This window comes from Tympanuchus pallidicinctus, unplaced genomic scaffold (genome assembly GCF_026119805.1).
Source record: "Tympanuchus pallidicinctus isolate F22 unplaced genomic scaffold, pur_lepc_1.0 scaffold4, whole genome shotgun sequence".
Lineage (NCBI taxonomy): Eukaryota > Metazoa > Chordata > Aves > Galliformes > Phasianidae > Tympanuchus > Tympanuchus pallidicinctus.
The window spans coordinates 39386716-39400482 of record NW_026294758.1 but is presented as its reverse complement, the minus strand read 5'-3'; the positions used below and the strand labels follow the sequence as shown (position 1 = coordinate 39400482).

At 36.1% G+C, this 13767-nt stretch overlaps 1 protein-coding gene across 6 annotated transcripts in view; it reads right to left on the bottom strand.

Annotated features, from left to right (window-relative positions):
- Positions 1-13767, bottom strand: part of TRPM3 (transient receptor potential cation channel subfamily M member 3) — a 396319-nt gene that overhangs the window by 95375 nt on the left and 287177 nt on the right. The window lies entirely within an intron of this gene.

Here is a 13767-nt window from a genome sequence, read left to right as displayed (position 1 = left end):
GCTGCAGATCACATGCTGGACAGTGCTACTTAGAGTTGAGCTAGTGCTTAACTAGAGGAGAAACGTACTTATTTTCAAAGCTTGTATTATAATTAGGTGAGCTTCTTCTGAAAAAGTTGCAAGAGAGAATTTGCCATGAAAGTCTTCAGGATTTAGAGAAAGACAATTTGACACCAGGCTGATGTTTAGGTGACTAACAAACTCTTATATTTGCCACTTCCTGACAAAACAGGGACATCTCAAAGGACTCAGGCAGTAGAATTAGCTGAATTTTTTACTAGCTTTTCTTGTGAATACAAAGACTATCTTTTCTTTTAGACTAACTTTTCCTGAGTATAACTATATGCATTCTCCACTGTATTTTGATATTTACTTGAAAAATAGAGTCCTTCAACCTGCCAATAGGTAGGTAGGCAAGTATGTAACTATATGGTGCAAGACAACCTGCTTTAAGTGCCTCTTCTTAAGCAGGAGGTTGGATCTGATGATCCAGAGGTCCCTTCCAATCTCAACTAGTCTGTGATTCTGTGATTCCATAGTTCCAGCATCCAGCATGAAAGATCACAGCAGTAATATTCTCCAGTGAAACACTGTTTATTCTAAAATTCCAGATTATTTTCCTTAGGAACGGACAATGCATTATAGCTAATAGCAAAGCATTGACCACAGGTGCTGTTTTCCAAACAAATAAAAAGGCAAATCATTTTCAAAGATCTAGATGCTTTTCTGTTTCAGAGAAAGAGTAAACAAGATACCATTCAGCTCTGTAGAGAAAAACTCATAATTTTTTAAATATCTATAAAATTGTGGTTACATGGAGGATTGCTATTGAATGTGCTCAGTTTGCTTTTCTTTTTTGTGGCATTTTTTGCATGAATTTCGGTTGTAGCAAATCATTTGCCTTTCTTTTGGAAGGAGAAAGAACTTTGTTGCCTAGCAGTATGTACATTCAGACTTGAGAATGCTGAATATTGTATAAACACTACAAGGTTTATCACTGGATTAACTACATTCGTTTCAAGACAGAAAAAATCGATGAAAATCAAAGGTCTGTCTACTCAAGTATAGTCACATTTTTTTTATTTTATGTTATTGAAAATAGTTCAAGAGCCAGCAAGAATATTTTTCTCAAACTTTCAAAGGAAAAATCTAACCCGTATTTAAGAGCAGATGCAAAGCACCTCTCACAAAGTTGCATATTACTATTTCTCATTTAATAAGATCTCCTTGTCATACTTTGAATTCCTATTCTGCCTGCTGTAAATACAAAAAGAAAGGCAGTCTCTCACGACCTAACAAATAGAAAACAGAGAGAACAGCATTTTTATTTCCATTTCATACACTGATTCATCCAAGAAGAAGAAATAGTAAAGAAGATCTGGGAGTTAAGATCGGTTCTTGGAGGCTCATTCCTATTTTAATTTCTAAAACAATAACTTTTATTTAGTGAATTGCAAGTATAGATTTTTGCAGAGTAAATTGGTGTTTCACAGAGTCAGTTATTATGTATATGGTTGGAGTAATATTGTAAATTAAACTGCAATATCATGCAAAAGATTTATACAATCAACCTAAAGGCTCATTAGTGTGTTATTGCTTTTATGACCAGCAACAGAGTCATTGAGATGCTTTCTGGCAATTGTGATTCCATGCAGGTATCTACATATCAGAACATTCATTCTGATGTGCACCACTGGCAATATCTAAACACTAATGTTATTATTCAGAAAAATAATCCTATTTTTTTCTTGACACAGCAGTGCTGCATGAATTTGTAAGTTAAAACAATCAACTGGAAGAAATAAATGAATTTGGAATTGGAAGCAAGAAAATACTCTGCATAATGACTGTGTAGTGTGAAAAGAGATTTTTAAAAATCTGTTTTGCACAAGGCTGACATTATTTTCCCACTTCTTGGAAAACTGTTAATATTTTATAACGTGAGTATATTTATAAATAATCTATAGCAGTCTTATAAATTATTACTAGTCCTTTCTATGTAGAGCTAAACATGAGTTATCCACTGCTATCTAGACCAACAAATTAATAAAATGCCTCATTTACTACAAAATGCATTTACTACTCATGTATGCAAGTGTGCTTATAAGAATAACTGTGATACATAGAAGGTTATGCACTACTCATAAGTAGTGCAGAGATCTGTGCAAAAAAGCTTGAGGCTCTAGACAGACATCAAGACAGATATTTGATTTCTAACTTGCTTATGTCCTGAAAGAGGTTTACCATTTGTGGGCAATGGCTGTTTTTCTATCTGCAAAATTCTTTCAAATGCTTTTGAATAGGGTAAGCACAATGCTCCTTTTTTAATCATCTGCCAAGCCATAAAAAAAAAATCCAAGAATTTAAAAATTTAAGTCAACAGACATGCATATGATAACATGCCTCCAAGTGCTTGCAGCTGTACAGTGCACTCAGAGGCATGCATATAAACCATATTGCACAGATAGCTTGCAATGACCATATATATCTGAAAATGAAGACTTTATGCTCATTTATGTGAGACTGAATAATTTGTGTGCAAAACCTGACAATTTTAAAATTGTCCTATAATACATAGTTTTATTTAATAAGGGTCTTTATTTTTTTCTAGATTTTCCTGCCTTCTTGTTCCACTTTATAGATAAATCTTTAGGTTGTTCCAGTAAATAGAATATGTTCATTTATTAAAATAAATGAATCTCTCAGTAATATTAAGAAGAAATTCTCTCTGACCTTTACTCTTTTAACTCCTGTTATTCTGGACAACAGTTTCCTTTGTACATATGACAAGAAGAACCTCATGACATTCATACCTCTGGAGTAAAAAACTGCCTGAATTCCAGGGTTGTTCTTTCATCCTGCATTGATGTCTCCCCCTCGGTAAAATGCTGCTTTTGCTAGTCTGCAAGTGCTTGTGTTATTCTGAGGCATGACCCAATCTCACCCTTGTCTGCAGCCTGATCTAGAATTTATAGGCCCAGATTGTGGTTAAGAGCTGGCCTAAGTATTAGTCAAATGTAACAGCAAACAAGAAGGCAAATAGTCAGCACAGCAAAGTAAGTAGGAATATATTTTCCTTTGATGTACTGGAAGTAATCATCCCTGGCCTTACAGACACTGTATCTCTTATACACATTCACACAGGACTACAGGATATGATGAGCAGAATGGGAAACTTCAAAAATATGAGGGTTTAAAATGGTAATCGACTTATATTTGAGGTAAAACTTGGATCCAGAAATGTGTCTGATCCTAACAAAATGCACTCTGAGCACATGCACTACAACTCTGTTATAGACAGGTGTCCTGATACTCGCATAATCTGTCGAGCACTGAACTATTTATCTGATTTTGGTTCTCTTTCTACAGCTGTTTCAGATATAAGACAAAATTAACTGCATTTGATTGTCATGTGGATAAATACTTACTACTTGAAAAGAAAAATCCATTAAAAGTTCATGAAAATACCTATTTATACATGCAATTCTAACTAGGAACATAAATAAAAAATTAACCCAGCAATCACGGGTCTCTAATCCTAAAACTAGTGCCAGCATAACAAATCCTCAACTACATCAAATAGATGATGTATTTCCAACAAACAGACTACTTATGTGAGAGATGAGGTTTCAGTTCAAGACTTTTTAATGCAAGGAATGTTTTTCAGTTATATTAGTGGAAATTCAGTTTAATTCTGATTAGAAGACTCATCAAGTACTGTGAAGCTCAACAAAAATATCCATGTGTTCAGGGACTTCTTGACAATTCTGAACTAATTTTTTTAAAATCTGATCTTAAATTAAGCCTAAATATGTCAGAGGAAGTATGATTTTTTACTGAAAATCAACTAATAATCTTTAATAATTTATATCTGAAACAGAAAAATAAGATCTCTTATTTTTTGCACTGTTTTAGGCTTTTGGAACCTTGAAACTCAAGTTGGAACCTCTTTTCTGGGAACTTACATAAAGAAAATTAAACAAAGTACTCAGTTCTACAAAGAAATCAATCTTGGAAGGTTAACATCTTGCCCCTGCTTCATGAGGCCAGCAGAGTACGCAACACTGTGTTGCATCAACAAAGGTGAAAGAAACACTCCACATGAAACTCGTGGTTCTCAGAAGCATGTTGGACCAAGTATTCGCACAGTGCTTGGACATCACAGTGAGAGGTACTTACACAGAGTGGATAAGCAATTAAATATGCTCTGGAATTTTAATGAGCAGGAGTCTACTCGGCACGAGCTTAGGAGTTTGAGGGAAGTAATTTTAAAATTCTGAACTAATATTTGCCTTACAGAAACACTGAGTCAACGGACACTGCTTTTCTTTCACTTGTTAATAGCGTGTCTAACCACAGGGTAAATACTGTTTAAACAGATTTAAAATGGTATTGGATTTTAAAGTCTTTTAAAAGCTTGCCCATATAAACAAATCTGCCTTTCTCACCTTTAGACTTCTCTGTGGCACTGTGTATGGCCCTAATTGCCTCAAAAAGCTTCAGTGATAACAGAGAACATCCTGAAATAATTCACAACCTTTCTTTTAGATTAGTCTTAAAGCATGGTTACAGGTTTGTGGGTTTTTTTTTTTTTCCTTTTTTTTTTTTTTCAGGCTACAGTTTTCAGCTTTCAGGCCCTCTGAAAGGCCTAAAATGCCTCTAAAAAAGTATATGAAACAATTTGGGCTAAAACATCAATATAAGAAAGATCACCTACATTATACAATGATCTACTTCTCCCATCTCCACAAATCACATAAGCAGTTCTTAACCCTTAGGTCTCCAAGCACCATTAGTTTAAAGAGCCTTTTAATGTTTAAATCTATCCATCAGATAGACTCTAGCAATTTTTTGAGTTTGCCCCTCCTCTATCTGCTCCCTCCCACAATTAGATTATTAGCTATTAAATGAACACAACTGGAAAAAAAAGAGCGTAGTCTTCACAGGATAATGGAGAGGGATACTGGATCTTACTATGCAGGGAGGCACAAACATCCCTTAGCTGCTATACCGAACTCAAACTTAATTTCACATAGCTGCTCTTCTTGCAGTGGCTCTCCTTTTCCCCCACCACTTATTTCTGGTGTCCTTCCCAGGTGTTTACTTATTCCTGTTATGGTAAAGATGAGACAGATTTCATTTAATTGTCAAAAAGACAATACTGAGAACACATACAGTTAAAGACTATCATTTTTTTTCTATTTTCAAAGAATACAAATTTGTAAAATTCTACCCGCTTCCACACAACTTCAACAAATTTTTATTTTAATAAATTAATAGATCTTCCACTTGTCTGGAGATTCATTACATATCCTATGTCTAGAGAAATCGAGGTAACCTAGTAAGCTAATACAATAAATTCTGAGAATATTTGATATCTTTCTCAGATTCATGGAACTAAAGGATTATGTGTAAAAGTGTAAACAGAACCACTGTTAACAAAGGAAAGTTCAGGAGCTTTCACTTATTTTTGCTTTTCAATTTATGTTTTGTCTCTTCTTCAGCCACAGTCTCATTCAATCTCATTAGTTATCATTCACTTTTTCATGCTTCCCAAACATATTTTAAAATAACTAATACAAATTTTATTTTGTTCAGCTTTACGGTTTCCTTTGTAGTTTGCACTCATTCTCTTTGTTTTCCTTGTTTTGGTCACTTCCATTTTATGTTACCATTCTAATGTTCTTTTTGGCATCCCTGTCACATTTTCATCTTTTCTCCATTTCTCTGTGTGAAATACATTATCCCCTTTTATCTCCTCTATTTTTAATTCTCCTCTTTACTGAGAATATGATCTCATTTGTCCCAGTCTGTTCTTCTTTCTCTTCTGCCCTCATTTCACTTCTTTCATTTTCAATTGTCCAGTATTCCTTCCTCATTGATCTAAACATACTTTGTGATATATATGTGACATCCCATGCTGAGCTAGATTTCAGAGAATTATTAGATAGGATACTTTTTAGGTTTCCTCCTCTAAATTTCAGTACTTCATAAATAGTGGGAAACATGTTCCTTGTGCAATATTAGCCATTTTGGAGTGGTAAGCAAGCCAAAGTGAACAAAACCAAACACTGTCATTGTTATCTATCAACCTAGCAGATGTGGCATTGACAGACAATGTCATTGTGAATGGTCCAACATCTGGACCATACCTTCATTTACTAAGGGCTTGATTCTTAAAACAGACAATAAAATAGAAATATTAAAAAATGATGTAAAAATTGTGATTATTTATTTCCCTTTCCATTCTGTCTCTGCAAAATGACAGAAAGCTTAGTAAAAACAGGCAAGACATAGTGAAACTAATCCTTCAGATTTCTGAGCCTCACCAGCCCAAAACAACCAATTTGGTTACTTGCTGCTTTTTTGCAGGATGGCAATAAATATTTCAAAGCTCGCATTAAGTTCAAAGATTTAGAAGTAATTACAAGAATATCAATGGTTCCAATCAAAATATACCACATCTGTTATAGAAGCCAAATGTTCATTACGCCAGTACTACAGGATCTAATTTGTTTTCTAGGAGCTCATCAGCTATAGGTAAGGGCCTACATGACTCAAGAACAATTGCAATTTCAGTACTTTTCACATTGTCTTCTCTTCCCTCAAACTTCCCATGGTTCCCTTGGATATAAGCACAATGTCTATAAAAATAATACAGCAGCATAACCAAATTTTTCACTATGTCAGATTACACACTGGGTAGTTTTCCTCATTCTATTTTGCACATAAGTCTGTATACTGGACAACATATAATCTCAGAAAACTCTCCTTTCACTCTTGTTCTGGAAAATGAATAGCAGAAATTTCGCTTTTTGCTTAGTTCAATGTCTTTGTTCTGCTAATTGCAACAAATTCAGTGAGTCTAAAATCTCTGAACATTGTAAAACTGAAAAGATCAATTTGCTCTTGCTTGTATATCAACCATATGAGAACACACATGTTTTCAATAAACACGCTGAATATCAAATCTGTAAGAGGATCATACAGATCCTCTTGTACTCTATCACTCATTATGTACCTGTGCCTCAAGAATAGCTTTTTACTGGTATGTGTTTTCTCAGACCTTTTGAAATATTTTTGGCTCCTGTAGCGCCATGATCTACCAACATTAAACGTTCAATGAAAAAGACTCATTTTTCAGACATCCAACAAACCTCAAACCAGTAAATCTTCAGAGTTCTGAGGTTTCCTCAGATTTCACCAGTCTAATTTACAGCAACCTCCCTCCCCCAGAAGGAAGTTTGTACCTACATCTTTCTAGCTGTGAAGTTATGGGAATGCACTTGGAGCTGAACAGAATGTGAAGGAAAAATCTGAAACAAATGAGAATTCAAATGTATTTGATGATGGTGCAATGGTCAGAGAAGATGCCAGTGATGACAGTTGAACGTCCCTTTGCCTTCCCAGCCCCCTTCATATATTCTCAGGCATAGGATGACAAAGGGAAGTCCACGGGTCACATGAACAGACACTGTTGACACATTACCCTCTCCAAATTGCCTCATTTATCCAATCAAGCTACCCAAATTTTTGATCAGTTCCTTACCAAGGAGTAGTCTCTTCTCACAAAACTCCCAGAACCAAGGGTGGTGTCTACCGACTCAATAAAGAATGACACGAGGCATTAGCAAAACTGCAGTAGGGAATTTTTTATTTTTATTTTTTTTTTAATATTGCTTTCACATGAAGATGAAGCATAATGTTAAGTGTACAAGTCTGTGAGGCTACATGATATGCACCCTAGGGTTCTGAAGAAATCAACTGATGTGGTTGTTAAGCCACTCTCCAGCATATTTGAAAAATCATGGCTGCTGGGAGAAGTCCTTGGTGACTGGAAAAGGGGAAACATCACTCCCATATTCAAGAAAGTGAGAAAGGAAGATCCAAAGAACTACAGGCCACTGTAGTCTGTGCCTGGGAAGATCATGGAGCAAATCCTCATGGAAGAAATGCTAACACACATGAAAGATGAGACAGCCAGCACAATATCACCAAGAGCAGATCTTGTCTGACCAATTTGGCGGCCTTCTATAATGGAATGATGGTATCAGTGGACAAAGGAAGGGCAACTGATGCAGTCTACTTGGACTTGTGCATGACCTTTGACATGGTCCTGCACCATATCCTTATCTCTAAATTGGAGAGACATGGATTTGAAGGCTGGACTATTAGTTGGATAAAGAATTGGTTGAATGGCTCTAGCCAGTGGTTTTTTGTTAATGGCTCTATGTCCAGGAAGAGGTTGGTCACAAGGGGTATTCCTCAGACGTCTATCTTGGGACTGATGTTCTTCAACATCTTTATCAATGACATAGACAGAGGGATTGAGTCTACTTTCAGCAAGTTTGCTGACAACACTAAGCCAAGTGGTGCAGTTGACACAAAAGAAGGGAGAAACATAATCCAAAGGGACAAGAACATGCTTGAAAAGTGGGCACCTGAAAATCTAATGAGGTTTAGCAGGGCCAAGTGACGTGGGTATTGTACTTAGGCCAAGGCAATCAATCCTAGATTAAAGTACAGTCTGGGAGAAGAACTCATTGAGAGCAGCCCTGTGGAGAAGAAGTTGGGATTTCTGGTGAATGAAAAGCTGGACATGAGCTCACAGTGTGCTCTTGAAGCCCAGGAGGCCAACTGTATCCTGGGCTGCTCCAAAAGAGGAATGTTCAGCAGGATGAGGGAGGAGATTGTCCCCTTCTGCTCTGCCTTTGTGAAGGCTTACCTTGAGTACTGTGTCCAAGCCTGAGGCCCCAGCAAAGAAAGGATGTGAAGCTGTTGGAGAGGGTCCAGAGGAGGGCCATGAAGATGATCAAAGGGCTGGACTACCTCTTCTATGGAAAAAGGTTGAGTTTTGCTTGTTTAGCTTGGAAAAAAGAAGGCTCTGGGAGACCTTACTGCTGCCTTCCAGTACTTGAAGAGGACCTTCAAGCAGGAGGGAGACTCATAGTGACAGAAGAAGGAATAAAGGCTTTAAATAAAAGAAGGTAGATTTAGATTAGATATTAGGTAGAAATTTTTTACTTGGATGTCAGTGAGGCACTGGAACAGGCTGCTCAGAGAGGTTGTGGAAGCCCCATCTCTACAAGTGTTCAAGGCCAGGTTGGATGGGCTCCTGGGCAGCCTGATCTGGTGACTAGCAAGACATACCCCTATGGCAGGGGGTTGGAACTAGATGATCTCTGAAGTCATCTCCAACTTTAGCCATTCTATGAATCTATGATCATGTAGGTAACACTTGAAGTATTAATGTCACAGCATAAAAGTAGAAAATGAAAATTAATGTTGAGGATCACTGTACGTCTCTGTTGTGTCACATTTCATATAAATGGAAGATTTGCTTCAACACAGTTGTACAGCTTGTCGTTCAAAACCTTGTGCTATGGTCTACCTATTCCAGGAGGGTGGCCAACTACATTTAAATCAATTGCTTCTGATCGATAATCCATACATGGCTTTGAAGAAATCACTTTGTCCATTTTTCAATTCTGAAAGCTTCATACGTGCTAAAAGAGTGTGCTGATTTAAGAAGTTCATGAAAGATACAAAACAAATCTGTCTACTCAAAACATTCTGATTTTGGATCCATTTGCAATTAAACCTCAATGAAGGATTTATAAAGGATTTTCTGCTTTATAACAGTTCCTGAAAAAAAACTAGAAGGTACCTAGTTTTAAGAAGAATAATTTCCACAGTGAAAAATATCACCCTTTCTCCCTCTCCACCTCCCTATATCTCCCAATAAAAGGTTAGTCTCCTGCCTAGTCGACATTACCCATTCATGTTATCTTCATTCTTCATGATAGTGAAATCCTTCTGCTTTGTCACTGCTTTTTCCTTCCCCAAGGTTATATTTCATGCTGCAAAATGGCATATGCGTAAATAGTCCAGCCTGACAAGCAAATAAGCCTCTATTAAGTCATTAGAGCAATCAGTAGACCTTTCGCATTTAAATCCTCGAGGGTAGCTGTTAGACCTAATTAGAACACTGTTGCTTCAATGCTTAGGCTCCATCTATTTCCAAAACAAACAAAATCTCTGTCAGATAGAGAATATGTTACCACTACTAGTCTTCTGTTCAAGATGTAAATCTTTTGATAAATGAAGTTTTCAGCATAAGAAAGATGTCTGGAATTTAAAGAAAAATGACACTAGCACAAGATCAATATGCTTTCAAGGCCATTTGTCAGATTTGCAGATACTACACAAACCTCATATTCTGCCCTCTGAACCACTATTGAGAACACATTACTCCTTCCACATGCCAAACACAGATTTGATTACTGACGTGTGGGTACTGATTCTGCTAACAGATGTATGTTCTAAGGAAAATCTGGAAATATTCCTATTAATTCACTACCTCTTTCATGAATACTATTAAATAGGTTATATTTGATGATTACATAGGAATAAATTATTTGTAAATACCTTTCTCCACTCCTCCAAGAAGTACACTTATATGAAGGGAAGCTATGCATTCATGATAGAAATGCTTTGGCAACAAGGCAGAAAGCTCTTTAAAGATTTAAAGCTTTAAAGGTATTTCAGTTAGTAGTAATAACTCAGTTAAACTACAGTTTAACTGTACATAATTCAGTTAAATGATTCAGTAGAAACTAACCCGTACAAAGCTCTTAATGTAAACAGCAGTAATGAATGGTGTATTGTGCATCTGGAAACCTTAGTTCAGACTAAAAAAGGTGAAATTTGAGGTAGGAAGTTTGAAGAGAAATTCTGTAAGCATTAGTATGTAATCTTTGTGTGTAATATGAATTATTTTTATCTTTGATAATAAGAAAGTGTTACTTAATATATTCACAAAATGGGTAAAATTAATTGCACGTCAATCTACTACAGTGACTTTTTGCCTGAAAAAGGGTAAAGCCTTCAGCTCAGGCCTATTACCAGAATACTTTCGAGCCCTCAAAGGCAGAAGGAAATGAATCATATGTAGGATTCTAAAGAAGTAAAAAGACACCCAATATTTTAGAGGAAACATAGAACCCTATTTATTCTGAACAGAAGTTGGTGTTGAAATTTAAGTTTTAGAATGATTTTTATGAAGAAATAATGTAGGAGCTTGAGGGATGCAAAATAATTTTAGAAGAGTAATAATTAAATATGAGCAGTACAGTACCATGGCAGAAAACCTTTTGAGGACTAAGGCCTATTAAAAATAATCAGTAAGGCTAAATTTATATACAGTTTTGAAAAAGAGTAATCCTGTATCTGTTTACACAAATCTAAAGGGCATTACAAAGGTGTTAGAGTCAGACTCTTTCTTAGTCCCAGCAAAATAAGATAAAATGGCCATAAATAGCTGTTTGGAAGCTCTTGACATCAGGGAGGATGGGGAAGGTCCCCACACTTTTTGCAGAAGCTCAGATAGGTGGTTGAGTACTCACTGTTGGAAGTTTTCAGTCTCAGCTTGACAAAGTTACGGATGAGTTTCTGAGCACTGCAGTATAAGCAAAGCATTGTAGCTGGAGTACAGCTGCCATTCACTAAATAAATCTTGAAAAACATATATTTTGAGTGGAGACATGTTATCATGCTTAAAATTTCTTCACTTTCATCACAAAGTTTTTGCAATATTTTCGAGCCAGGAGTGAGAATGTGTTTTAATTTCATGTTTTTGTGTAAAAATTTTTACAGAGCCGTCAAATTATCCATGTAATATTGTACAAATAAACTATATGGCTGAGATCATCACAAAGATATTTTTCCTTCTTTGCAGAGTACATTTTAAGACCTTCCTACCTTCAAATTCCAGCTAGAAGTCCAGGACTCAAACACTTGTGTGAAATGAATATGAGAAACATTTCTGTTCAGATCAGTTTCAGTATTTACTTTTGAACATGAAACAGTTTTTGAGAAGTTCATCTTACATTTATCATTTCTTATTGCACAATGATTCACTTCGAAACTTCATGCTTCGAGAGAAATGGTGGCTCACTGTAAGCAACAGTTGCTGGGTTGTGTTAAGGTTCTCTTCACTTGTGAAAATAAAGACCTTCTCTAAACACTGAATTGTCAAAGTGACCTCTAGCTAAATAACAGCTGGGTTACTCTACTGGAGCTGCAAACTTAGACTAACCTGCAAATGCACTCTCTGCTTATCTGGGAAGCATTTTTTATTTTTGTGTGAATAGTTTTTGGGGGCAGAATCAGAGCTATAGAAGTGGTAGGTATAAGTTGAATAGGTAGAGGGAAAAGAGAGATTTCAATAAATAATAACAAATAATAAATAATCTTTCTTTTTCTCTAGTGGTCATAAATTCACAGGGATATGAGCCAAGTTGTTATTATTGTTATTATTATTTAACAGTGACATTCATTCAGTAAATTAGATGCTGCTGAATGACTGCAAGTGATGCCATATTAAAAACAGTCTTTTTAGAATTATGTGGCATATTTACTAGCCTGATTTAAACTCAGTTTTTATAAGAAGGGAGATTGCTACTTTCTTAATCTATTTCAGAGGAATACAGTTTTTCATGTCTTTCATAGGTGAGTAGTAAACTTGAATTTTCTCTTCACTAATAACGCATAATCCCAAACATCTAGAGGAACTATAATTGAATTGAAAAATGGCACAGTTGAAGCACAGGAAGGGAAATAAGAAGTGACAAGCCTAGCATGTAAAAGTCAGGCAGGCTTAAAAATAAGAAAAATAAGAAAAAAAAATCTGCTTTTAGCACCATTGTCCAAGGACAGGCTGTGAAATAAGAATTCACGAACTTTTTGTTTCAGAATCTGTTCTTTTTTTCTAGTCCATTTATTTATTTATTTATTTAGTATCATTAAGGAATAACTGTACTTTCCCAGCTCTCTAGAGAACAAAAGTTTGATGTCTCAACTCCATTTTAATGCTTACCACTGTAAAACAGTAAATAAGGGCATGTGTGCAGACACACTCCTGTTCAGATGAAGATCTCATTGCAGCACTGACTGTGCACACACAAGACCAAGAACCTCTTCTGCTCTGCTAGAACCAAGGGTAAGAAAGGGCATCAAAAAGTGACCATCTGTTTGGCTGACCCAAGAGGACAGGTGGTCCTTCTCTCATCCATATGGTCACCTTTCCATTCACTAGAGGCAAAACAGCACTAAATCATCTTCTTTACAAAGAGAAGAAAGTGAAACGAGGCATAAACAAAGAACTTCCTAATCCTTGCAGTGCTAGTAATTTTGCTTGCTGAAGCTATAATGTCATTCATAACAGAAAACATAAAAATTCTGGATGTCACAGAGACATGCTGTACAAATATCACCTGCAATCCTCCTTGTCAGCAGTTCTTTCACTTTCCTGATTTTGAAGAATTGTTGAGATCTGAGTATTTTTATATTTACAAGAGAGTGATTTGGCAGGAAGAGGTTAAATGCTAGAGTCAGTCTGCCGCATGGGAAAAGGGAAAAGAAGAAGAAGATACATACTCTTGGGCATGGGGCCCAAGGGGGAAAGGGGGGGGGGGGCTGCAAAGAGAAGCCAGAGAAGAGAAAGCCTTCCTTTTTTGAAGGTTTTGGATGAGGTCAAGAGTGCTAATAAGATTTGGAGTTTAGCCACTTTTCAGTGTATAAATGTTTCGTGCAAGTCTGAATTAAGTTAAATCTCTGAAGAGATTTACTTTTTTAATAGGAAGCTTGTCTCAACAACAAAACACTATGTTGTGAACAACACATGCTGACAATTTTCTTATAAACATCCCATTTACAGTACATTTTCCTACAGCTTGACGTCATGTATGCCATATTCAAGTATGACTC